The following is a 27,054-nucleotide window of genomic DNA, read 5'->3' on the forward strand; positions in this document are numbered from 1 at the left end:
CATCAGCAGAATACACACCCAATTTTCAATGGTCCATAGAACACTTAGAAACCATGTTAGGTGATACCACAAGTTTCAGTGAATTTAAAGGGATTCTCAGCATATAGAATATATTCATTAACAACAATAAAATTAAAGTAGAAATCAATAATAAAACATATTTTTAAATTCCCAGATATTTGAAGATAAATACTACAATTCCAAATAACTCATGGGTCAAAGAACAAATCCCAAAAGATATTAGAAAATATTTTGAACCAAATTAAGATGAAATCACAGCACATTAAAATTTGAAGATTCAAGCTAAAACAATGTGTAGAGAAAAATTTATACTTTAAATGTTCATATTAGGAAATAATAAATACCTAAGATTAATGGTCCTTATAACTTCCACCTTAAGAAATTAGAAAAGGCAGTACAAATTAACTCAGGAGAAGGAAGGAAATAATAGTGTAAATCAATAAAATAGACAATAAAATGAAATAGAAAAAAATTAATGAAACCAAAATCTGGTTCTCTGGAAAGCTTAGTAAAATTAATAAGCTTCTAGTTATATTAATGAAAGAGAGAGAAACAGAAGACATAAATTACCAATATTAAGAATAAAAAGGGGATATTATTGCAGAAACCATAGAAATTGAAATTGCAACAAAGAATTATTAAAACAAGTATATGCCAAATAATTTTTAAGCTTAGATTAAAAAATAACCATATTTCTTGAAATAGACAGTGCAGAAACACTGAAGAAAATATCAGTAAATCAAATTCAATAATATGTAAAAAGACAATACATTGCATCAGAGAGCGGTTTATTTCAGAAATGCAAGGTTGGATGAGTTTATAATCAACCAATGCCATTCACCTCATTGGGAGTTTGAAGGGGAAACGCTTACATTAAGCCAGGCGGGGTGGCTCACACCTGTAATCCCAGCACTTTGGGAGGCCAAGGCAGGCGGATCATGAGGTCAGGAGATGGAGACCATCCTGGCTAACATGGTGAAACCACGTCTCTAATAAAAATACAAAAAAATTAGCTGGGCGTGGTGGCAGGTGCCTGTACTCCCAGGTACTGGGGAGGCTGAGGCTGAAGAATGGCGGGTGAACCCAGGAGGCGGAGCTTACAGTGAGTAGAGATCGCGCCACTGCACTCCAGCGTGGGCCACAGAGCAAGACTCCGTCTCTAAGAAAAAAAAAGAAAAACAAAAACAAAACAAAAAAAAGGAATACCCATTCATAAAAACATTCTCAAAAAATAGCAATAGAAAGAAACTTCTAACCTAATAAAGTACATCTATAAAATACCTACAATCAATATTATAGTTAATGGTGAAAGACCGAATGCTTCTTTTTATTATCAAGAATAAGAAAGGATATCTGCTGCCAGTACTTCTATTCAATGTTGTACTGGAGGTTGTGAAAGCTAGTGCAACAAAGCAACAAAAAAGCAGTAAGAGACATATAGAAATAAAGCTTGCTCCCAGTTTCCTTTCTTCAAAGAAATAATTCACATCAACTGCTTTCTTTTCTTTTTCAGTTTTTTTCTTCCATGTTCCAACTCTAAGCTAGGAACATTATTCTAGCTGTTGGTTTGTGAAAGAACAAACTCTCTTTCTGCCAGGAATCTATGTCTTCTGGTTAGCTTCAGGTTGGAACTGCTCTCCTCAAATCTACCAAAATCCAACATTAGGCTTCTGGTATATTGCAAAATGACAACACATTATTTCCATTACTGAAGATATATTCCTTTGCAAGGTTACTTTACATCATTGAAGAGGAGTATCTGTATATCCATCCCTTGAATCAGACCTCATTACTTGCTTTGGACAATAGAAAGCAGCAGAAATGATGAGTCAGTTCAAGCCTATGCCTCAAGAGACCTTATTTTCACTATTGCTTTTGGAAGCCTGCCATGCCATGAGAACAAGTCTGAGCCATCCTGCTGGATAGTAAGAGACCATTTCAATGAGAACCAAGATGCCCTAACTTATAGCCATTTCTTAGCTGATCTCACTCAAGTAAGCTTAGCAACTTGGTCTAGGTGAGAAGATTGTCAGCTGAGTCCAGCCCAAATTGATGACCTGAAATTAAAACAATGGCTGTTGTTTTAAGGCACTAAGTTTTGCATTTATTTGTGACACATCAAATGCTGTACTGATAAAAGTTCACAGTGGAATTTGCTCACAGGATTACTTCTTTATTTTTTGGCCTCTAGTATCATCTCCCCAAAGTTGCATATGTTTTAATTCCCCTTCCCCCTCTCCTTGTTTGCAAGTGAAAGTTCTCTCAAAACTTCGATTTTTCTTGCAACTTTTCCCTGCTAGATTAGGGGTGTGTGTGTGTGTATGTGTGTGTGTGTGTGTGTGTCTGACGGAATTGAACTAAAAAAGGAAGACTTCAGTGAACCTAAAGAAGTAGTACTTGGCTGGGCACGATCCGAGGCAGTCGGATCACGAGGTCAAGAAATCGAGACCATCTTGGCCAACATGGTGAAACCCCGTCTCTACTAAAAATACAAAAATTAGCTGGGCATGGTGGTGCACACCTGTAGTCCCAGCTACTCAGGAGGCTGAGGCAGGAGAATGGCTTGAACCTGGGAAGCAGAGGTCACAGTGAGCTGAGATTGCACCACTGCACTCTAGCCTGGCTACAGAGCGAGATTCTGTCTCAAAAAAAAAAAAAAAATAGTACTTCAGTGGAAATAGAAACAGTTTTTAGCTTTATCTTCAGCTTGATTTACACATTTTACTTATTTTTGATACAGTGCCTTGTGGTTGGCAATCCATAAATAAGGGACATAAATAGTTAAATAATTGATATATTTTTCATTTTAATGTATATTTCTAAGGAAAGTAAAATAAAAAATCATTTTTATTTGAATAGTTTGTGTCACTCTGGATTAATTTATACTGGGCCTTACTTGGAATCCATGTCTCCTGCCAGAGGTTGAAAATCCCAGATGTTTATGTTGAAACACCTAATCTGTGGTCCCTCATTTATTCATTCAGCAAATGTGTATTCATTACCTACTATTTGGTAGGCCCTATACTAGACTGAGGAAACAAAGATGAAGAAGATAGAGTTCCTATTTGCAGCATCTCAAAACATTGTTTTTAATAAAATTACTAGTGGGGTAAGTGACACCTTTGTTAGTAAAGCACTGAAACTTATAAATTATATTGTTTTAAAGATCTCTGTATTAGAAACTTACTCTTCTTTACTTACACTTTTATATCTGGTTTTAAGTAGAAAAATAAGGGAGAAAACATTACAGTCCTTGGATCTAATTCTAGATGTACTCATGAAATGTCTCACATGTGATATGCATCTATCACATATTTTGTCACTGAAATAAAATCAAGAATTGTTGTGGGAAAGAAAGATGAATACATAAATGAGTGAGTTAATAAGAGTGTTGTAGACAGGATAACAGAATATACAGTAGCATCTAGGTGAAAAGACCATAGGAAAGGCTTCATATAAAAGATCACTCTTGATATGGGAGGCAAGTGGAAGTTTCCTGTTTGGACAAAATGCTGGGGAAGGAGAGGGTATGGTAGGCATAGGGAGCAGCATTACCTAAGGAATAAAATGAAGATAATGAAGGAAAAGGGCTTGGCATGAACATTGGCATGAGATGGGACATGGAGCAGAGAAAATGAGGGGTGGCAGCAAAAAATAGGATGAGAGATTAGAAAAATTGGCTGAGGCCAAATCATAGAGAACTTCCATGCCATGCCATGCTGGCTGAACATACTCTGTAAATGATAGAGAAATTATTGAAGCATTCTGAGAAGGTAAATAGTGAGAATTAGCTTTATATTTTAGAAAGATTTATCTGGAGATATTCTGGAGGATAAATGAAATCCTAGAGTTAAGGGAAGCCCAGTTAAAAAAACAAACAAAAACCCCTCTTGCTACAATAGTGTAGTAAAAGAATGCAAGGGCCTAAAGTGATCTCAGTGGCAGGGAAGGAGGGGAATATCTACAGATTCATTAGTACTTGGTCCTATTGGAATGTGGCTGGTGACAGAAAAAGAACAGGTCCAGATGGTGCTCAGCTTTTGGACGTGGGGCATTAACTGAGTGAAGAGTGGTCTTATTAAGCACAATAAGAAACAGGCCAGCAGGTTTCCAGTGATTTCAGAGGACTAATGAGGTTAGCTGATGGCTGTATTTGCTTATCATTGAAACAGAATGTAGAAGAGGTTTTCTGGGATATCCAAGGAGAATGTTTCACAGGTATCTTGCTTCCCTGGTGCTGTACACTGGCTAGGCAAGTGTTTCATATACACATATGTTAATGCTGGAGAATCCAGCTCAGGTAATAAACTAATGATCTTCTGATTCTTTCAGATGAAAAACTTTTGACATTATGCATCAAAAGAGCATAGAATCTACCTAAAATACTTGCAAAGGTCTCTTGCATCCTCTTTATTCTGTGACTAATTACCCTGTTCTTTTAAGCAAGTTTCGGGAACTCACCTTTATATGAGAATGCTGAACTAGATGTTTTCTACATTTCCTGTCTTACTGCTTTAACAATAAAATCTTTTCTGTGTTGAGCAGCTAAAAGAGACCTCATTATTGAATAAGTCTTAGTCAGCAAATAGGTATAACTATCTGAATAGAATGGGCAACCTATTTTTTCAAAAATATTATAGGAGGGTTTGTCAGTTGGAAGATTCTTCTTTATAGTTATCATGTCCATTCTTCAAGCATTTTGACACTAAGATATCTTTCGTTTTTAGAAACTATTATCTCCAGAATGCCAAATTTTAAATTTCCCAATGAAATAAACTGAGAGCAGAACTCAAATAACCAAGAGTACTATTTGACTATTCGTTTCTTACCTAAAATAAAAATAAAACACTTTTCCTTACCCACATCTAATTTGGGGGCTGCCAAAGAACTCAAAAAACACCACTTTGCTTATCAAAAACCCCAGGGAAAAACCCTGAGGTTAATTTTGAACATTGAACAATGTTGTTCTTGACTTTTTAAAGTTTTCTTCACAGAAGCAATGTGGGTTAAAGGGAAAGTAGTGTAACTGTGATTTTTTTTTTTTAAATGTTAATGCCCAAGGGGAATAGTTTTGGCTTCGCTGGTTCTACTACCATCAGGATATCTTTTCTTTTCCTTGTTCTTACAGTTGTATATATGAGAAAACCAGGACTTCATTTATGGTTATGCTTCTTCTCCCCACAGGACTTGCAAATATTCTCCATTTAAATTTAAGGCATAAGTGAAATGGGCTGACTTCGGCTTAACTAAAAAGTGACGTATTCATGACTATATAAGAAAAATGTTGTATTGATTCTGATAGCCCACAGACTATTCAGCTTTGATTGATACTTTACTCAAATACACTGCATGTTTTAAATTCTCATTATGCATTTTTGTGAATGGGAAGTGAAGAGTTTGTGGCAATATTAAGTGTAAGGAAAATCTGAATAGCTTTGAATTATCCTTGTTTGGTGTTGTTAGCCTTATTTGGGGTTATTTTCATGAAGATAAGTCTGCTATGGAAGTAAAACACAAAACACTGAATTTAGTGATGGGCTTGTAAATAACAAAATTCCAAGTCACTTTCATTCTCAAGTGATTGTCTCTCTAGAAGGTAGTTAGGGACCATATATCTGAAGGAGTTTGGCCTTCCAAATATGTTGGCAGTTCTTGGCCTCCACTCAGGTTCTAGCTGGTATGAAATTTGTTTTTCTTCGAAGGCTGCTCCAACACTTCTGTAAAATGATTTGTATCTAGGTCTGTTTTGCTTCTCATGTGGTATCATACTCCCTTGCACAGACTTTGCCAGGAATAACCTCTGTTGGAAGGAAAGGGAAAAGGAGGGAGGGAAAGAGGGATAAGGGAGAAACAGCATATCAGACTGCCTTTATATTTCAGAGTTTTGATAAAGAAAGCAGAACTCACTGTGAAAATCACTGAAACATTCCATTGCCTAGATAATAATAATCAAATATTTTAGTAGAAGGTTGAAAAGATATAGCTTCATGGTTATTAATAGAGGGGTATAATATTAGGCCACAATGTGATTTTCTGCATCAAAAGAAGAGTAGATTAGGCTACACTGATGGAAATACAGTGCCTGAAACAGAGACTAGTCTCTCTGGATGCTGCTGCTTTGAAGGATTTCATTTAATCCAGCTACTACCATCTAAAGAGGATGGTGCCATATTAAAATGCATCTAGAAACAGCCATCCAGCAGCACTAGCTCAGAGGACATGATATTTCAGGAAGACTGAAAACACAGACTCAAGAAAAATTATGTTGCATTTCTGAAAGTGTGCTGGGCTGATCACCTGAGTCAGGATAAGTTGAGGTGCTTTTTAAAATGCAGATTTTTGACTTCACCTGAGAATTCGAGAATCAGAATCTTGAGGGATAGTTCTGGGGTGATGTGCTTCTTAAAGAAGTTTTCCAAATGAGGTTTATCCACATAAGTGTTTGAGAACCCCTGGAATAGATGAACCTGAGGGCAAACTGCCAGGGATGGTTGGGCTATTATAAGGTAGATGAGAAGGTAAGGCATAGGGTCCAAGGCATTGGTAAGGTAAGGCATTGGTCCAAGTATGGAATTCAGCTACAGGGAGACAGATTTCAATCTAACAAATGTAAAATCATGAGCACTTTTTCATCACACTGTTTTCTTCTTTAAACTCTCATTTCTTAGCAAAGTACATTTCACTTTATGGGTGCTAAGGAAATGTATGTGGAGGGGATGAATGAATAACTCTAATTAGAGAACCATATATTCTGGTTTGATAGGGCAGTTCTTGATTTACACCTGTTAAGCCAGTGTCCTTTCTAGTTTAGCATTTGTCTTGGATTTCTCTCTCTCTCTCTCTCTCTCTCTCTCTCCTCTCCCTCTTTCTCTCACTCACTCACTCGCTCTCGCTCTCTCTCTTTCTTGCTTTCGTAAAGTATTGTTGTTATTACTAGTGGCATTAAAGTAAGAAAGGGTAGATTTGACCTACTTCTACTTTGTATTTCCAGCTTCTGCCATGGGTTTACTACTATTTGTGAGGTGAACGCAGGTGAACAAAGTTCCTACTTTTAACATGTGGTTAAATCTGAAAGGTGACCAACAGTGACTCTCTCTCTTTTTCCTATCATTCTAGTTGTAACATAATTAATACTTCCCTTTATAGAACAGCATATGGAGAGCTCATGGATCTAATAAGTACCTTGGAACCCAAAGAGCTAAGGGTAGCTGTTTAAGTCTGTTTGCACTGCTATAAAGGAATACCAGAGACTGGGTAATTTACAAAGAAAAGGAAATTAATTGGCTCATGGTTTGGCAGGCTGTACAGGAGGTATGGCCCCAGCATCTGCTTAGCTTCTGGGGAGGCCTCAGGGAGCTTTCCCTCATGGTGGAAGGCAAAGTGGGAGCAGGCAGATCACATAACGAGAGAGAGAAAAAGAGAGAGGTGGCCAGGCCTCGGAGTCTTGTAAACAATGAGCCCTCACATGAACTCACAGAACAAGAACTTACTCATTACCACAGGGAGGGCACCGAGCCATTCATGAGGGATCTGCCTCTATGACCCAAACACCTCCCACTAGGCCCACCTCCAACATTGGAGGTTACGTTTCAACATGAGATTTGAATGGGACAAGACATCCAAACCTTATCAGTAGCTAACTCGATTCAGTCTCAAATGGTAGAGACAGCAGTGAATGCTGCTACTCCTGTTAGCAGCTTGGTATACCAACCTGCATGGCATGTCCCATGCTATGGCCTACAACGTCCACCAAGCTGTCATGCCACCAGTTAGCAAGACCAGAGGAAAGTGTGTAAAATTACAGATTAAGTGTAAATAAGTATGTACAGGAAATAAAGATCAACAGTTCTGCCAAACAACCTAGAGCAACTAATTGGAAGGTCCTTGTTAGAATTGTTTTGTCAGAACTTTGTACCATGTTAATCAACTATCTAGTTATTTACTGTTTTTTAGTTCTATTTTGTTCTGTAATAAGCCCTTATAGCAACAATATATTGAAAAAAATAAAACTGTGTATGTAATGAACATTTAAGTTCTGAATTTCTGTTTCATAACATATTTGTTGACAGTTATCATCCACATAGGGGCCATAGTGACATCACTGGCCATATGAAAACCAGCATACACAAATCTTCTGAAAAGATTTAATGTCTAATTAGGTTTAACTATATCAAATTGCTATTTTGTAGGTCCAAAGCAAAGAGTTTTAGTACTATCATATAATTTAATCTAATGCTAGTTATTTTTAGATGATAATTGCTTTTGCTTTTGCTTTGCAACTATTATCTTAAAATAACTAGCATTAGGTTGACAAATGGGACCTAATTAAACTAAAGAGCTTCTGCACAGCAAAAGAAACTATCATCAGAGTGAACAGGCAACCTACAGAATGGGAGAAAATTTTTGCAATCTATCCATCTGACAAAGGGCTAATATCCAGAATCTACAAATAACTTAAACAAATTTACAAGAAAAAAACCCATCAAAAAGTAGGCAAAGGGTATGAACAGACACTGCTCAAAAGAAGACATGTGGCAAACAAACATATGGAAAAAAAGCTCATCATCACTGGTCATTAGAGAAATGCAAATGAAAACCACAATGAGATACCATCTCATACCAGTTAGAATGGCAATCATTAAAAGAGTCAGGAAACAATAGATGCTGGAGAGGATGTGGAGAAATAGAAACACTTTTACACTGTTGGTGGGAATGTAAATTAGTTCAACCATTGTGGAAGACAGTGTGGTGACCAGAAATGCCATTTGACCCAGCAATCCCATTACTGGGTATATACCCAAAGGATTATAAATCATTCTACTATAAAGACACATGCACGTGTATGTTTATTGCAGCAGTGTTCACAATAGTAAAGACTTGGAACCAACCCAAATGCCCATCAATGATAGACTGAATAAACAAAATGTGGCACATATACACCATGGGATACTATGCAGCCATAAAAAAGGATGAGTTCATGTCCTTTGCAGGGACATGGTTGAAGCTGGAAACCATCATTCTCAGCAAACTAACACAGGAACAGAAAACCAAACACCTCATGTTCTCATTCATAAGTGGGACTTGAACAATGAGAACACATGGACACAGGGAGGGGCACATCACACACAGGGGCTTGTTGGGAGGGGGAGGCTAGGGGAGAGATAACATTAGGAGAAATATCTAATGTAGATAACAGGTTGATGGGTGCAGCAAACCACCATGGCACGTGTATACCTATGTAACAAACCTGCACGTTCTGCACACGTATCTCAGAACTTAAAGTATAATAATAAAAAAATACTGAACTCATAAAAAAGATGATAATTTAACATCAACAATGGCAGAAGGTGCATTTGTAAATCATTCTTTGAAGGCTGACTTTTCACTTAATCAAATGACTGTTTTTATTTGAGTCAGCCTCTGAGCTGCTAAGAGGTTCCTGAAAAGGCACGGCTATTTGTGCCTCCATATATGACTTTGTATGAGTTCTTCCCTTTTCTGCGAACAATCATCTCTGTCTGCCGAGGCTTCTCTAGGAAGCCTTCCTGATACTCTTGTCTCTGAAGTAGGGTGGACCACATTCTCCTTAGGCCCCACTGTGCTCTCTATAAACTTTGATAATTATATGTGAAATTGTTTTCTCATATAAATATACAGGCATATATCAGATACAGACTGATACATGTCTTTATATTTCTGCTAAATCATAAGTCCCTTAAGGAGAAAAACTGTTTCTTGTTGATCTTGTACTTTTAGCATACAGCACAGTGCCCAGAACCACAGTGGGAGTCTAGTAAAAACTTGCTAAATAGGTGGGTGAATGAATAAATGAATGAATGAAATTTTGTGGTACAGATATATAAGATTAATTATTCTACCCTAAAACTTTTTCTGCATAATCAGTGAAGTCTCCAACGGGGACTACTTCTCATGCTTGTATTTCACACTCTTGATTCTCTTACCACAGCTAAACCCTCAAAGGACTATCCCCTTCATACTCGTACTAACCAAACTCTGAACATTCAACTCAGTGTTTCAGAAACTAAATAGCATCCTCCCTAGTTACATTTGACAACTGCTGTCAGACATTTTCACTCACCTAAAAATCATATAGATTTGTCATCACTTTCAATTTCCTAAAAAGGCCCAACTGTCTTTCCCCATCACTCCCAAACCTGATGACAATTCTAATTCTCTTTTCCTTCCTCCTACCCTCCAAGTGCACAACCTCTTCCCCTGTCTTGACCCCATCTCTTCTCAGTTACTGATAACCTTTGCCTCAAACTCCTTCCCCATCTTATACTCTTGATTAATCTATCTATCCCCCTCAGAATCTTTCTTAGCTCTGTTCAAGCATGTTGGCTTTTACTTTTTACACAAAGTCATCGCTAAATTCTATCTGCTCTTTCAGCCATTATCCCACACATGGCCTTTTGTTATTAATCTCTTATCCCTGCCCTTTTCCCCAGGCTCTTTCAAGCCACATTTACACATGAACAGGTCTCCCTTATCTTCACAAAGTTATCATTGGATTCCACATACTTATCCAACTGCCACTCAAGATTCTCCTACCCTTCATCATATCTAAACCCGTGTGGTCGTTCCTTGATCTCCTTCCATCTGAGACAATTGAAGTAGTCCTGAGAACTATAACAAGTAAGTTTTTGAGTCAGCACCAAGGTCAACTAGTAATCTCTCTAGAATTCGACCTTTGGTCCTTCCCACTCTTTTCAACATTAGATAGCTGATCCTGACCCCTTTTTCTATTAAGATATTGTGCTTGTTCATTTTCTGTCTTTACTAAGTCACCGATTTAACAGCATCTTTCTGATTCCATTATATTCAAGCAACATCCATTATCTACACTGTAAGTATTGGAAAAAATACAAAATATATAAAGCACCTAGGGCAATGCCTATCACAAAATAGTTCTTTCAATATCACTTCTGTCTCTTGACCCTTTTTCTTTGCCCACAGCAATACTATGGATTCTTTTACTTCACAGGCACAAAATGGGTACAAACAGACCAATTAAACTTTCCTAGCAGTTGCAGCTAATCTGTGACTACATCAGAACCAGGAATCAGGTCTCCCTCTCCAGGCACAAACACAGCATTCGTCTATGACCCCTCTGCTTCTGAACTATACTTTCTATTGTGAAATTTTATTTCTGAAACTCCAAGGAGATTTCCAGATTTAATAATTATGTGAAACGCAGATATTACTAATAATAGAGTAAGACTGGCAAATGTGCACCAACTTAAACTTATGGGTGCTAGGATGAAATGAATTTGAAAAATAGAAAAGAATTGATTACTTACATGCACAAGGATGCTGACCTTACAAAGGAGAAACCACTGAAAGTACTCCTAAAGTGTTCTGTACCCTGTTACTTAATTATATGTTTTATATAATTACATACACACATATAAATACTATATTATTTAAAGTAGCTTTTAATCTTTTTTTTTTCTTTGAGATGGAGTCTTGCTCTGTTGTCCAGGCTGGAGAGAAGTGGCCTGATCTCGGCTCACTCCAACCTACGTCTACTGAGTTCAAGCAATTCTTGTGCCTCAGACTCCAGAGGATCTGGGATCACAGGCATGTGCCACCACGCCTGGCTAATTTTGTATTTTTAGTAGAGATGGGGTTTCACCATATTGGCCAGGCTGATCTCGAACCCTTGACCTCAGATGATCTGCCCACCTTGGCCTCCCAAAGTCCTGGGATTACGGGTGTGAGCCACCATGCCCAGCGTAAAATAGCATCTAATCTTCAAAGTTTAATTTATATAAAAACTTTCAAAGCCATTGTATGAACTGTGAGCTATATGGTAATACCTTGGTTAAGTGGGTGCTCAGCTATGGGTGCATGCATCAACCAGAAGAAATGATAACTTTGTGAATCTCAGTACGTTTTCAGGTAGTTCCGCCAATGATTATCTTGGCAACACTGGGAAATTCCTTAACCTGTATTGAACTGTGGTTGATACGTCTATAAAATGATGATAGTGCCAAGGATTAAAAATAGTTTATACAGTGCCTAATGCAATGCTTGGCACATAATGGTGCTATTTTCCTCTTCTTCCTCTCATCCAGCCTCTTTGTGAGATTCTCTGATTACAGTCCATGGAAGTTAGCACCCATATCACAATTATCAAAGCTTTCTTCAGGGAGTCACATTTTTGCATTTTCACTTGTTTGGAACAGAAAAAATAAAAAGGAAATATCCTCAATATCTAGCGATGAAGAATTGGTTAAACATATTTTGATACATCTATTTAATGAGATGCTGTCCATCTTAAATGTTAGTATGTATTTGTATACGTCAATATAAAGAGCAATTCATAATATAGTGTTAATTGAAATGGCAAGCTCAAAACAATACATGCAAGTCCGATACCATTTAAATAAACCATATGCATATAAACACATATTATTTACACATAACAGAACACACCATTACTGGATTTCATGTGGCTGGACAATTAAGATGTTTTTAAAAATTTTATTTCTTATAAAAAACAAGCTAAAGAACACAAATGTGATTTCCTGAAGAAAAGCTTTAACACCCTCTGAAGATTTTACATGAGAATTTTAACTAACAATCTGAATCTCAGTGTAATGAGATTATGGTTGATTTAAAAATTTAATATATATTACATACTTTTTAAAAAATAAGTATATATTACTTGCTTAATAAAAAATAATAAAAGCTGACAAAAACAAGCAAACCCTATATTCATTGAACCACATCATATACCCTGGTGGATCAATGTACCACACGTACATTCTCTTACTAGAAGGGACTTACAAAATGCCTGAATGTAAAAATACACCAGTTTTTTTTTTTTCAAATGCATACAGCAAATATCTGCTATCAATGTTAAATAATTTGTCAGTTGTATTTGTGTATCTACAGATTCGAAATGTGACCGATATTTTCAGTGACACTTCATGCCATAATCATTAGAGTCAATGTACAAGTATTATTGTAGTTTGGATTCCTGGAAAAAATGCATACGGATTCAAACAAACTTGTAAAATCTAAACAGAGTCTTTTATTAGTGACCCCTAATGACCCACAATCAAAGCTAAACATCTTGACTAAACAATTATCTTTGGGAATTGAAATGTAAACAGAAAGAAAATTCGCTGTTTACCCTTATTCTGTGTGGCTATTCCTCTCTGGCATTTTCACATCTATATTCATTCTATCAATATTATAAAGTTCTTGTTAAAATTTTAAATCACTTTCTTATTTAGAAAACAAAATGAATATAATTTTATGTCTACATACCTAAATAAATTGCCTTCCCTGTATACATACAATCTCTTCAACAAAACCCACTATAAAACCATGCAGGAAGTGGCAGACTTTGTTCTTAGAACCAGGCATATAAAATGCCTCCTGAATATTATTTATTATTTTGCCCTTTCCACTCGTATTTCCAAATCAGTTTGTCTCTCTAATATTATCATATGAATAGTTTTGCCAAACTTGGGTACACTCATCTACATGCAAGTCCTTAGAATGGTTTCCCAAGAACTGTTTTAATATTGGAAGTTCTGGTGCTGATTAAAAATTTTGAAAATAATCTTTAAAATATATGGAGGTATACCACTGAACTGCAAACTTAAAAATGGTTAAGATGGTACATTTTATGTTATGTGTATTTTACCACAATAAAAAATAATAAGTTTTAAAAAATAGTCAATAAGCCTATATTGGGAAGTCTTCCCATTAGGGAGAAATATATGGAGGTATATGTATGTGTATTTAGAAAAAGGAAGCTTCACCAAGGATTAATTTCTGCCTTTGCACTGGACTGTAAGGAATTGAGATTAATACAAAGCCTAAAAAGAAATAGATCTGGTATCCTTTATAAATCCCAGGCAGTCAGATCAAAGTTGGTATGAATGCCATTTGTTAAAAGTCAGAACCTTGTGTCATATACTTTTACTTTGAATGGACATGATTTGTGGACTTACCTCATCACACTATGAGTAAGGAATAATTTCAGGAAACTCCATTTTAGGAGTCAGATGTTTTAGCTGCACAAATCTCTTGCAGAGACAGAACAAAACAAGTAAAATTCCTTTTGTTTTAGCTTTCTACAATCATAAACCTGTGCAAATGTAGAGATAAATAGCATTGCCAAAGGCAAATATTGCTTCCAGCTGACGGTGTTAGCAGACTATCAACTCGTCCTTGCCTGCCTCATGACTTTTGTTGTTTACTTACCAAAGAAATGTCACTTTTAAAAATGTGTAAATGTCCTTACATGGAACTCATAACAAATGGAGAGAAAAACAGAATAAAGAAGGAAATAGTAAATGATTATAACAAACTCTTTAGTCCCTTACTTGGCCATCTGTCTTCAATTTTAGGCATGTTGTTTTGAGTAGCGTCCCATTGTGACCAAATATAATGGGATAGGCAAGTTAATGAACTACGACAAGTACCATCATAAATGTGATGTATCGCCAAGGCAAAACCACCCAAGATGCAAGGCAGCTACTGTTTTTCTGTGAAGCTACTAGTTTCTTGTACAGTGCTCTGGGGAAAAGAGTAGCCTCATTTATCTCTCTATTTATTGTAAAGTCTCAGACTGCTGCCTCATTCTTTCTCCCTTCCTGACCTTGACCTCCAAAGAAAAATGAAAGGGGCAGAGAAGCCACAGAGAGATGCAGGCAAAAAAGAGAGAGAGAAGATTTGGATTTACCTGAAGGAAAATACGTGTTCATCGCTTTCTTCACTAGTCAGGATTCCTGAATAAATTATCAAATCAATTTTGCCAAAGTGGAAACATTTGTTGGCCGACTCAGGCACTAACTGTGTCTTTGCATATTTCTTTCCCGAACTAAACCCTTTCCTCAAAAAACACCTGTATGTTTTACATCCTTTAAATTTGTTCAGAGTGTTTATAAGTAGACACTATTGTCTGAAGCAGTGAATTTAGTTTCTTGCTTATGAAAAATATTTAAAATGGTACTAGAAATAAAAGACACAGTATCAGTAACCAGAGGCTTGAGAGATTGTATTGGAGAAGTCTGAGTCTCTGTTGATCCATTTTTATTCTTGTGTGTAATGGATTGAGTGATTTTGTTTTAAATGTCTAGTTGATAATAAGCTCATTACTGTAAGAGATTAGAATATCTTCCTGAACTCATTTCATTCTCTGACTTTATCTTTCCCATCTATTCCACTTTATCCAAGTGAAAAATTTGTTCTCTATGTATTTCAGCTGATTTAAGACATGAAGCTGCTTTCTCATTCACAGGTGCTAAAAAGCAGCCCGATCTTTCATCTTAGAATTATCCATTTTCTGTGGGCTTCTTCATACCTAGCATCTATTATTTTGCAGTGTTATGGGCCTAATTTTGAGATTCCCACCGCAGGTAGATACACCCTGTATACATCCCTTTTCTTGAGTGAGAACAAGACTTTGAATATGATGAATTTCACTCCTATAATTAGGCTACCTTCTATAGCAAAGGTGAAAAGATTACACTGAATTAACTAAGGCCCTAAATCAGTTGAACTTCAGTTAATTGACCTAATTAGGTGATCTACTCAGGTGAGCCCTGAAAAGGGGTTGTGTATTAGTCCATTCTAGCATTGCTATGAGAATGGGCAATGAATGAAGAATAGAGGTTTAATTGGCTCATGGTTCTGCACGTTGTACAAGAAGCATAGTGGCTTCTGCTTCTAGGAAGCCCCCAGGAAACTTACAGTCATGGTGGAAGGCAAAGGGGGAGCCAGTACCTCACATGGCCGGAGCAGGAGGAAGAGAGAGAGGTGGGAGGTGCTATACACTATTAAACAACCAGATCTCAAGAAAACTCACCCACTATCATGAGAACAGCACCAAGGGGATGGTGCTAAGCCATTAATGAGAAGTCCACCCCCATGATCCAATCACCTTCCTCCAGGTCCCACTTCCAACACTGGGGATTATAATTCAACCTGAGATTTGGTGGGGACACAGATCCAAACAATTATCAGGCTGCATCCTTCCTGAAAGAAGTGATTCAAAGTACAAAGGTTTCTATTTCTGGCCATAGTAGGAGGAAATTACTATGTTATGGAGAGGGCCATCTGAAAGGAATGATGGGTGCCCACAAGGAACTGAGAGTGACCTCTGGCTGAGAGCCTGCAAGAAAATGTGGACGTGAGTCCTACAGCTGCAAGACACTTGAATGAGCAAGGAAGAAAGACACTTCCAATCACTTGAATGAGCTTGGAAGAAAATCCTGAGATTAGACCACACCCCTGGCTGACCCCTTGATTTCAGCCTGGTGAGGCCATGAGCAGAGGACCCAGTTGACCTGTGTGTAGACTCTTGGCCCATGAAAACTGTGAGATAACGGATTTATATTTGTTTTATGTCACTAAGTTTGTGGTAATTTGTTATGTAGCAATGGAAAACTAAAACACACAGCATATGAATGCACCAGAGGTATTGTAAAGTGTTTGATGATTACTTCCCAGTCAATCCTCAGACTGATATTCATTGTCCTGAACTGCCACTCTTCAGTACTACTCATAATATATAACTTATTTGGTTTTTGGAATAATCAAGCTGGACTTTAGATGTGCCCCCTTCCCATTTCATAGATGAGGAAACTAAGGTTCAGAATAGTTGACTAGTGTGAGGATACACTGTAAGTAGAAAAAATTTTAGATCCGTTTCAGAGATTTTTCCACAATGGTAGAGAAAGTAGATTAAGATTTACTTTTGATTTAAGAATAATGGAATTAATCCCTCCCATTTCTGGGTTGGGGTAATATGGCTGATCTTTGTATTTCCTATAACACCCAATGCAGTTCTTTGCAGCTGTGCTGGAAGTATCATATCGGCAGAGTGCCTTGCACCTGATAAGTATTTAATGAATATTTTATGAATTAATGACTGACTTTAATGAGGCTTAATTGGCTGTGTAGATGGGAGAGATGATTAGAAATATAAATATGTCTGCAAAATTATAATGGGGTGGAGGATGGAGGCAGACAATAAAGAAAACAGAATGGCTTTTAAAACCAAATGCTTAAAGGTTTCGAAGGAAACCAAATGTTTCTAAGGAAATATTTGCCACATATATTAATGAAATACTTAAAACACTGTGATATACTCAAATCAAATCAACAAATAAAATAAGATCATTCATGAAATGGAAAACAGCATTAATGAAAGAGAATTACAGAACTATGATTTCACCTGAAACTGGAGAAATGCCATCATCTGTCTCTTCTTGCCTCCCATGTCACTCCCACTGTGACAGCTATCTCAAAAATTAGATCAATGTGCAAAGATATTTCCACCAACCTCAGGTCACAATAACATCTTTTCTAAAGGAACTGCAATAGTAGCCAAATTGGAAAGAACTAGAATCCCAGACTACACCTGAAATACTCAGCTTTTGCTTTAACAACGGATGTCCATAACTGAACTCCATACTTTTCTGGAGGCTCCCATTATTTCATTGTGACAATAAACAGGAAGCTTGAGGTTGTTTGAAGGAAATGTCTTCCAATTCTCAATCCTCAAGGTCTAACACAATGTTTCCGTGGGACATGGAGGTAAAGCATATATTTTGCCGCTGTTGTTTATCCAGTTGTCAAAATCTCATAAGTAAGCGCATTTGACTTTAACAGCTCATGTGAGATTCAGGAGTGCCAGTGGGCAGCAGTGGTCAGGACAGAAAAGCTCGTGGAATGTTATATGAATCATACAATTTCTCAGTGGGAATTTTAGAGGGTTGGTGTATTTCTTAAGTCTGATTTTCTATTGAACAAAGGATATTACAAAATCTGTGCTTCCTGGAGCAGATTTTTCTTTGGCCTCCACAAACATTTTAATGTGAGGGAAAAATGCTGACACTGAATTTGACTTATTTTCAGTTTCAGAAAAACATGACCAACATGAACACCACTGAAGCATAAGTATCATAATTGAAGTGGCAAAATGAAGAAAAGGACCAAATGTCATCTGAAAGAAGTTACCCTGGAGTGTTATTTACTCTGATTTTGGACTTCAGTGTAAGTGAGCCCACAAGCTGAAGTCCCAAACTGGAGTGGATAGATCACCCTTGCCCCCAGGCCTAAAGGTTACTATAAGGGTAGTAATTCAGGGAAAGAGTACCCAATAATGGCTTGTCCTGTCAAAGCAGCCACACATACACTGTTTACTAGTTTCTGTTAGTCCTGGTTTTTAGTCTAGAAGTGCTAGAAGCAACAATTATTCTTTAACATCACATATTGCAGATCTACAAGGCAATCGTTTGTCAGGAGCACGCTAATGGCCTGAAAGAGTAAATGCTAGTTCCAAAGATGTTTAAATTATCACTAGCATATAGCTAACATATAACAAATATCTGGCAAGTCCATTAAAACTGCAAAATACAAGATGCCTGGTCAAATTTGAATTTTAGATAAATAACAAATTTTTTTAGGATAAGAAAACATCAAATATTGTATGGGCATGCTTATATAAAAATTATTCATTGTTTATCTGAAATTCAGTTTTAATTGAGTATTCTGAATTTTCACTTGCAAAATCTGGTAAACCTGTTTCTTTAATTAATTAATTTATTTATTTTTAAGTTCCAGAGTACACATGCAGGATGTGCAGGTTTGTTACGTAGGTAAACATGTGCCATGGTGGTTTGCTGCACCTATTAACCCATCACCTAGGTGTTAAGCCCGGCACGCATTAGCTATTTTTTCTAATGCTCTCCTCACCCCTACCTTCCCCTGACAGGCCCCAGTGTGTTTTGTTCCCCTCCCTGTGTCCATGTGTTCTCGTTGTTCAGCTCCCACTTATAAGTGAGAACATGCAGTGTTTGGTTTTCTGTTCCTGCGTTAGTTTGGCAAACCTATTCCAAAAACAGTAAGATGAAATCACTCCGAACTTCCTAGATGACACATTTTATTCTTAAAGTCATTAGTGTGCATGTTACCTGAAAAGAAAAGAACAGCAGGATGAATAGTTATTTCCTTATCAGTTTCTCTATTGGTCTATGCACACTAACCTGGAGAGAAGGTGAGAGTTCAGTAATATGTATCCTAACAAGGGCAACCAAAATAGTTGAGAGGCATGTGATAGGTTTCTCAAATACCTAACCTCTAGTCACATTTGATCAAACAATTTTTATCAGGTTTTAGTTGACAAATAAAAATTGTATATATTCAAGGTGTACAATGTGATGATTTGAAATATGTAACATTGTGTTTTTTATATATATATATATATACATATATATATATATATTTCAAATTAATCGACATGTCCATTACCACACATAGTTACCCTTGTTTTTTTATTTTGTTTTTTTTTGTTTTGTTTTTTTGGTGTATGTGTGGTGAAGACAAGATATACTCTCTTAGCAGATGTCAAGTAAACAATACAGTATTGTTAGCTATAGTCACCATACTGTACATTAGAGCCCCAGAACTTACTCATCTTATACCTAAAAGTTTGGACCATCTGACCACCATTTTCACCCATCTTCCAGCCCCTGGTAACAACCATTCTATTCTCTTTTTCTATGAATTAGACTTTTTAAGATTACACCTATAAATGAGATCATACAGTATTTGTCTCTCTGTGTCTGACTTATTCCAGTTAGCATATTACCCTTCATGCTCATTCATGTTGTTGCAAACAGAATTCCATTTTTTTTTAAGGCTGAACACAAGCATACATACACACTTCACATTATCTTTCTTCATTCAGTCATTGATGAATGCAGGTTGTTTCCATATCTTGGCTATTGTGAATAGGGCTGCATTGAACATGGGAATGCAGATATCTCTTCAACACTGATTTCATTTCCTTTGGATTCATACCTAGAAGCTGGATTACTGGATCATTTGGTAATCCAAGGAACTATTTTTAGAGATTGAGGATGTGTTTATGCAGTACTTATTATCAAACTTTGTTACAGGCAACGTGAACACAAAATCAAAGCACAGTCTCTTGGATGGAAAAGCTTAAATTAATGTTGTTAAGGAAACAGTAAAAATACATGGGACACACAATTAGAAAATGATGAAAACCAATTTATTCATCATTCAGATGTGTGCAATACAGACTCATTCATTTGCTCATTTGTCATGAGTGTCATGAGTCAGGTCTTGCTTCAGTGCTGATGATAAATCAGTCTCTTATAGAGTTTCTATTCTAGTTGGGGACAAAGGGATAATAAACAAATGATAAGGGATGAAAGTAAACAAATTAATAAGAACATGTCTTGTGGTAACAGTTTCTATGATGATTATTAAAAACGGAGGTAGGTTTGGGGCAAGCAAAGTTGTCTCTATGGAGGTGACATTTCAGCTGTGCAACAAGGAGGCAGCCTATAGGAAGACTGAGGAAAAGCAGCATTCTGATGGAGAGTAGACTTAGTGCAAAGACCCTAAGGCAGAACTGACCAAGGCAGTAACAACCTTGCTGTGACTGAGGAGCAGAGGGAAGGATCAAGTGACTGGATCAACAAAGGAGAGAGATAGGGAAGGCCAGTTAGGCCAGGATTTTCTTCTAAGTGTCATGGAGAGACATTGGAAGGTTTTAAGCAAGAAAAGTTACAAGGTCTGAAATATTTTTTAAAGAAATCATCTTAGCTGCTGCAAAGACACAGAACTGTCTGTACACAATTCCCCAAGTAAGAATGAAAGAAGAAGCAGTGGTGGAGAGACTTTGACCCTAAGCAGGGGAGACAATGGTAACTTGTCACAAGTAAGAATGGAGAATGAGATGGAGGTTAAGTTTGAGATACATTTTGGAGGCAAAGTTGATAGGACATGCTGATGCAAAGAAGAGAATTAAGGATACTTCCTAGGTTTAGCTGAAGCATCTAGATGGATGACAGTGCTATTTACTGAGAAGGAAAATCAGGTGATCAATCGTTATGGTATAGGATTTATTTGGCTTGAGAGGAATTTTACTCAGCTAAATGGATATGTTAAATAGGAGAGAGAGATTAAATCTGGCTGGCCCAGTCCAGCAAGAACCATGGCAGAGAGAGGACTTGCCCTTAAAAAGTGGATTGAATTCAAATGGAGATAGGAGGAATTTTTTGCATCTCCACAGAGGAAACAGTTAGAAAAGATGTAAAAATGAGAATAAGCATGAAATATGACTGGAAGTAAAAGAGTGGGGAATTTATGTTAGAAAAAAAGTGAGAGGTAAAATTAGAACTATAAGGGATACTCATTATTTAATCAAAAGAGTTTGAATTCTTTTTCTAAAAAACATGGAGCCATTGCCAATTTTAGGCTTAAAGCTAGGAAAACTTTCAATTCTGTCTTATTCCCTGTTGGATCTCCATTGCTGAATACAGAGTCTGGCACATAGCAAGTCATCAATTTATTACATAAATGAGTGGAAAATGAATGAATGATTGTATAGCAAAATTATGTTTTCATAATGAAAGAACAATGGGTGAAGAAACCAGGGAAAGGGCTCCCTATTTCAAACATGTAGGCTGTCAGATTGGAGATAAAACTTTTGAATAACATAGTGGTAAAAAGGTGGAAATAAAAGTGCTTGATAGTATTTCCCATCATGGCAAGATGGCAAAAGTATATAGGAAATACAAGTTTAGTTCCTTCAGAAGGTATTCAAGATTTAAAGTAACACAACAAATTTCTACTCAAACAATGAATTCAAAAGAGAACTTAATGAGATCAGACAAAACTTGGATAAGATATTTTTTAATATTCTAAAAATCGAGAGACTCCCATTTTTTTCTCAGCTATTCACACATCATACCATTCAATTTAAATAGTTTGATAATCAAAAGCTTGTGTAGTTTTTTTTTGTTTTCTTTTCAGTGAGGCTGCAATGTTTCTGCCAGAACTTGAAATTGATTATTTTCTGGGGCATAATATTGATATCCAATGGGTCAGTGAATTAAGATTTTACTTTTCCTTATAACCTGCTTATCTCCAGATTACCTCCATTTTCTGCAAAAATTTCCATTTGTCATACTTTTATATTTCTGTGTGCGGATACCCATACATGTTACAGTTTTTTTGATGGTAGAGATGGTTACATAAAGTTGCTTACTGGGGAAGCAACACTATAAGTCACTGCTCAGCACACAAAGAGGAAAACAAAAGATTAAAAAAAAACCCTCCAATAATGTCAGTAAGCTGTGTTGGCACTCACTTGCTGTTGGCCTCAAAGCTCTCAGATTATACACTCCTTTTATTGGATTGTTACTTTAATGGGACTTTTTAAAGGGCATTTTAATAGCCTCCTTGTTTCAGCAGATATACATTGAAAACCATTTGGAATACCTCCCAGTTGTAACATTTTTGATCTTCACATTTCTTAGAATTCTGACAACCTACTAGGTAACAGTTAGTATGATATTATGCTGACACATTCCAGAGCTGGCAGTTGTTAGATTTGCCAGTGCAGTTTGTTGTCCAAATCCCATGGGCCTGAGATTTATTGCCTTTTCCCCTTACCCACCTCTCCCTAGATCCTTCCTTGCCCCCTTTTAACTCTTTGAATACACTATAGATGTGTTTTTTAGGTACATCTGGACTATCCACTATAAAGGCCTAACCTAGTAAGAAACAAGAATTAGCCACAAAATTTCTTATATTATAAATTTGTGCTATTCTGTGTCATTTGAAGAATCAGAAATAACTCATTCAGGAGAAAGATATTTTTCTTCCACCTAGAGTCATATCACCCTCAGAACTATCCATGGCCACAGATGGATAATAGGTAATAGCTACAATCTCTCTGAAAAGGCAAATCTGGCAGAGTGATTCTGCTGTGGTCAGTACTCAGATTTCTTCTTTCCCAAACAAGACCTTCAAGGATGGTGAGAAAGTGAGGGAGGAAATTATTAAGTGATTATAAACATGCTTCAAAAGCTGCCTTTTGTGTGGTTAATGATATTATGACTGGCTAACTCCTCATTATTAACAATCCAACTCAAGACTTATTCCCCTGAGGCCATCCCAGCTGGATCAGGTGCTCTTCCTGTCTTGCAATTGACAGCACATAGATCTGTGGCTGTGGTTACTATTGGACTGTATTCATCTGTTTATGTCTCTGTCTCCCCTTCTAGATGCTTGCCTCTTAAAGTCAGGCCCTATTCCTCTCTATATTTTGCATTCCTAGCTCAGTGTCTGGCTCACTGTTAGTGCTCAATAAATATTTGTTGAATAAATGAAGGAACGAAGAAAAGCACTGGAGCAGGTGCTATGTGAGAATGCCTTGGCCTAACTCGCATGCCAATTTCTACAACCCTTTTTGGTTTTTTTCCTCCTATATGAACTGAGAAAAACAGAACACAGGCCAGGCATCTCCAGCACCCAATAGGACATTATTTAATAGTGCGGTCTCACCTCTTTTTGTTTCTCTATAAAGAAGATTACTTACAATGACAGGGAGTCTTACACTTTCCTAGCTCTTGTTATTAATAGGACCAAAAAGACCAAAAAGGGTTATAAAAATTGGCAAGTGACTCAGGCCAAGGCATTCTAACACAGTCCTTGGTCCAGTGCTTTTCTTCTTTCCTTCATTTATTCAACAATTATTTATTGAGCACTAACAATGATCCAGGCACTGAGCTGGGAACTCAAAATATAGACAGGAATAGAGCCTGACTTCACGGAGGCCAGCATCTGGAAGGGGAGACAGAGACATAAACAGACGAATACAGTCCAATACTAAAAGTACAACTGCAGATCTATGTGCTGTCAATTATAAGACAGGAAGAGCACCTGATCCAGCTGGGATGACCGTGGGGGAATGAGTCCTGAGGTGAATTGTTAATAATGAGGAGTTAGCCAGGCAACAGAGAGGTGAGCTTGGAGCACAGAAGATTGTGAGGACCACATCACCAAATATATCAAATTGAGAACTCATAGAATGTGTTTGGAACACTTCACATATTGCAGTTTTTCTGTTTTATAAAGTGTGAATTGTGGGCAAAGAGAAATTATGTTGAAGAAATCAAGAAGCAATCAACATAGAGGAACTGGAGTTTATTACAAAGTTCTGTGCTGTCCAACACTCTCTACCGCTAGCTAGAGATAGCTGGTTCAATTTAAATTAAGTAGTATTTTAAAGGATAAAATTTTAGTTCCTGAGGTGCACTAGTCCCATCTTATGTGCTCAATAGTCATGTGGGCTGGGTGCAGTGGCTCACACCTGTAATCTTAGCACTTTGGGAGGCTGAGGCAGGCAACTGCCTGAGCTCAGGGGTTCGAGACCAGCCTGGGCAACACAATGAACCCATGTCTCTACTAAAAATACAAACAACTAGCTGGGCATGGCAGCGGGTGCCTGTAGTCCTAGCTACTCAGGAGGCTGAGGCAGGAGAATCAGTTGAACCTGGGAGGCAGAGATTGCAGTGAGCCGATATGGCGCCACTGCACTTCAGCCTGGGGGACAGAGTGAGATGCCATTGCAAAAAAAAAAAAGTCATGTGAAGTTTAGGGCTACCATGGAGAGTGCAGATTATGGAATATTCTCATCAGCACAGAAACTCCTACTGGGTAGTACTGAGCATTTGAAGTGTTTTATGTAAGTAAGTCAGAGCTAGGTCTTAGATTTACACTGAGGACTCTGAAGGACAAATTCAAATGGAAAAGACTGGAGAAGCTCATTCACAGGGACTGTTTAATGGGTCATAGAACTTTCATTCTACTGGAATAAGACAGATTTTTTAAATAGTAAGTGAAATAAATAGTTTGTCAGAGAGTAATAAGTGTTCTAGAAAAAAAGAAAAAAAAAGGAAGATAGAAAAGCCTGCGGAATGGCCACAATTGTAAATAGGGTGTTCAGGGAAGTCTCACAGAGAAGAAAGACCTGAAGGATAAGAGTATGATGTAGGCACCTGGGGAAGAGTAATACAGGTAGTAGGAACAGCAAGAACAGTCTTTCATGAATATCCTGGCCTATATGTAAGACACATTTGCATGTAGATAGGTATATATATATATAGAGAGAGAGATGTGTGTATGTATATGTATGTATGTATGTATGACGAGACTGGTTTTTTTTTTTTTTTTTTGAGATGGAGTTTCGCTCTTGTTGCCCAGGCTGGAGTGCAATGGCACAATCTTGGCTCACCACAACCTCTGCCTCCTGGGTTCAAGCGATTCTCCTGCCTCAGCCTCCCGAGTAGCTGGGATTATAAGCATGTGCCACCACACCCGGCTAATTTTGTATTTTTAGTAGAGATGGGGTTACTCTATGTTGGTCAGGCTGGTCTCGAACTACTGACCTCAGGTGATCTGCCCGCCTTGGCCTCCCAAAGTGCTGGGATTACAGGCATGAGCCACCATGCCCGGCCTCAAGAAACTTTTAATGTGAATTAGCTTATACAATGATGCAATTGTGAGGGCTGGGAATTCCAAAATACATAGGGCAGGCTGGCAGGCTGGCAGGCTGGTAACTCAGGTAAGAATTGATGCTGCAGTCCTGAAACGAAATTTCTTCTTCTCTGGGAAACGTCAATTTTTGCTTTTAAGGCCTTGAACTGATTAGATGAGTCCCACCCACATTACTGATAATCTTCTTTAAAGTCAACTGATTGTATATGATAACCACGTCTAAAAAACACCTTCACAGCAAAATCTAGACTAAAGTTTGATTGAATAACTGGGTGCTATAGCCTAGCCAAGTTGACATAAAAAACTAACCATCATACTCATCTAATCCTTGTTTTTCAGATAACAGAATTTACGTTTATAAGGATTAAAATACTTGCCCAAACTTTTTCAGGAAGAAGAATATGACTCTTAACAGTTACTTTTCCAAGTCTTCTTACGTCAATTCTAGTGCTCTGTTTTTACTGCCCGGTCAGTGTAAACCAGTCACAGAAGCCTAAATTAGGCCACATATAACTTCTGTTTTGTTATATTGAGCTCTAAATTAAAAGAGGATAGATCCAGATGTGCATTTATTTTATAAAGTTTACAGTTGAACTTTATTTTTGAATGGAATTGAAAGTCCACTAGGAAGAATTTTTTCCATCCTTACATTGTTTTTGCTTTGTATATAGTCACATTAAAGATGAGAATTTATCAATAAACGAAAAGAATGAGAACAAAAAATGAGTCCATTAAAATGATTTTTACAGCATAAAAGAAATGTATTTTTTTCTAAGATTTCTACTTAGAGGAAAAAGTTCAGTTACCATAAATTAATTTAATTACACCTGTAGTTTCTTGAGACTACATGGAAAGTCTCTGCCAATGCCCAAAACTCCTCTTTAAAAAGGTAATTTTAAAAGCAAAACAATTAAAAGAAGTAATGTTGAAACAAAATTATACATTTTACTCACAATGTAATTTTGAATAAATTTAATTCAATACAAAACCATTATTAGGTATAAAATTGAAGCCATATATTAGGATTTCTGCTTTACTCTGTGATCACATTTCATGAAATAATGGTATATCGACATTTCAAATGATTTTTCATCACCTGTAATTCCATGATGACTAAAACCGTATTTTTGAGCCATCTAACATGGAAGTGCAGAATACATAATTTCCAATTCTACCTGGCTTGATTGAAATATAGACTGACAAAAATTCAGTGTTTGATGACAGAGCAATTAATTCCAAGCCACAAGAAACAGTTTGCATTACTTTACATAATATTTTCATTTAATCTACAGCTGTATATAATAATAATGTCCATAATGTGACCAATTATATATTCCTTATTATTTTAAATTCCAAAATATTTCATACTTAAGAAGAAGCTTTTTCTTATTTAATCAAGAATTAACAACAATATTTTGGCCATCTATGAAAATGATCATATGATTTTTCCCTTTTTGATTCTTAATACTTACTTTAAATGTTGAATTACCCTTACATTTTTAAAATAAAAGAAATTATTTTTATTTGTTAATCTTTTTAATGTTATGAAGACTACTGTTTACTAATATTTTACTTAGAATTCTTTCAACAATCTTTATAAGTTATTTTGGTCTTTTTTGTTTGGTTATTTTTCTATCAGTCTTTCATATTTTCTTATCAATATTA

The sequence above is a fragment of the Nomascus leucogenys genome, chromosome 7b (genome assembly GCF_006542625.1).
Source record: "Nomascus leucogenys isolate Asia chromosome 7b, Asia_NLE_v1, whole genome shotgun sequence".
NCBI classification, from domain to species: domain Eukaryota; kingdom Metazoa; phylum Chordata; class Mammalia; order Primates; family Hylobatidae; genus Nomascus; species Nomascus leucogenys.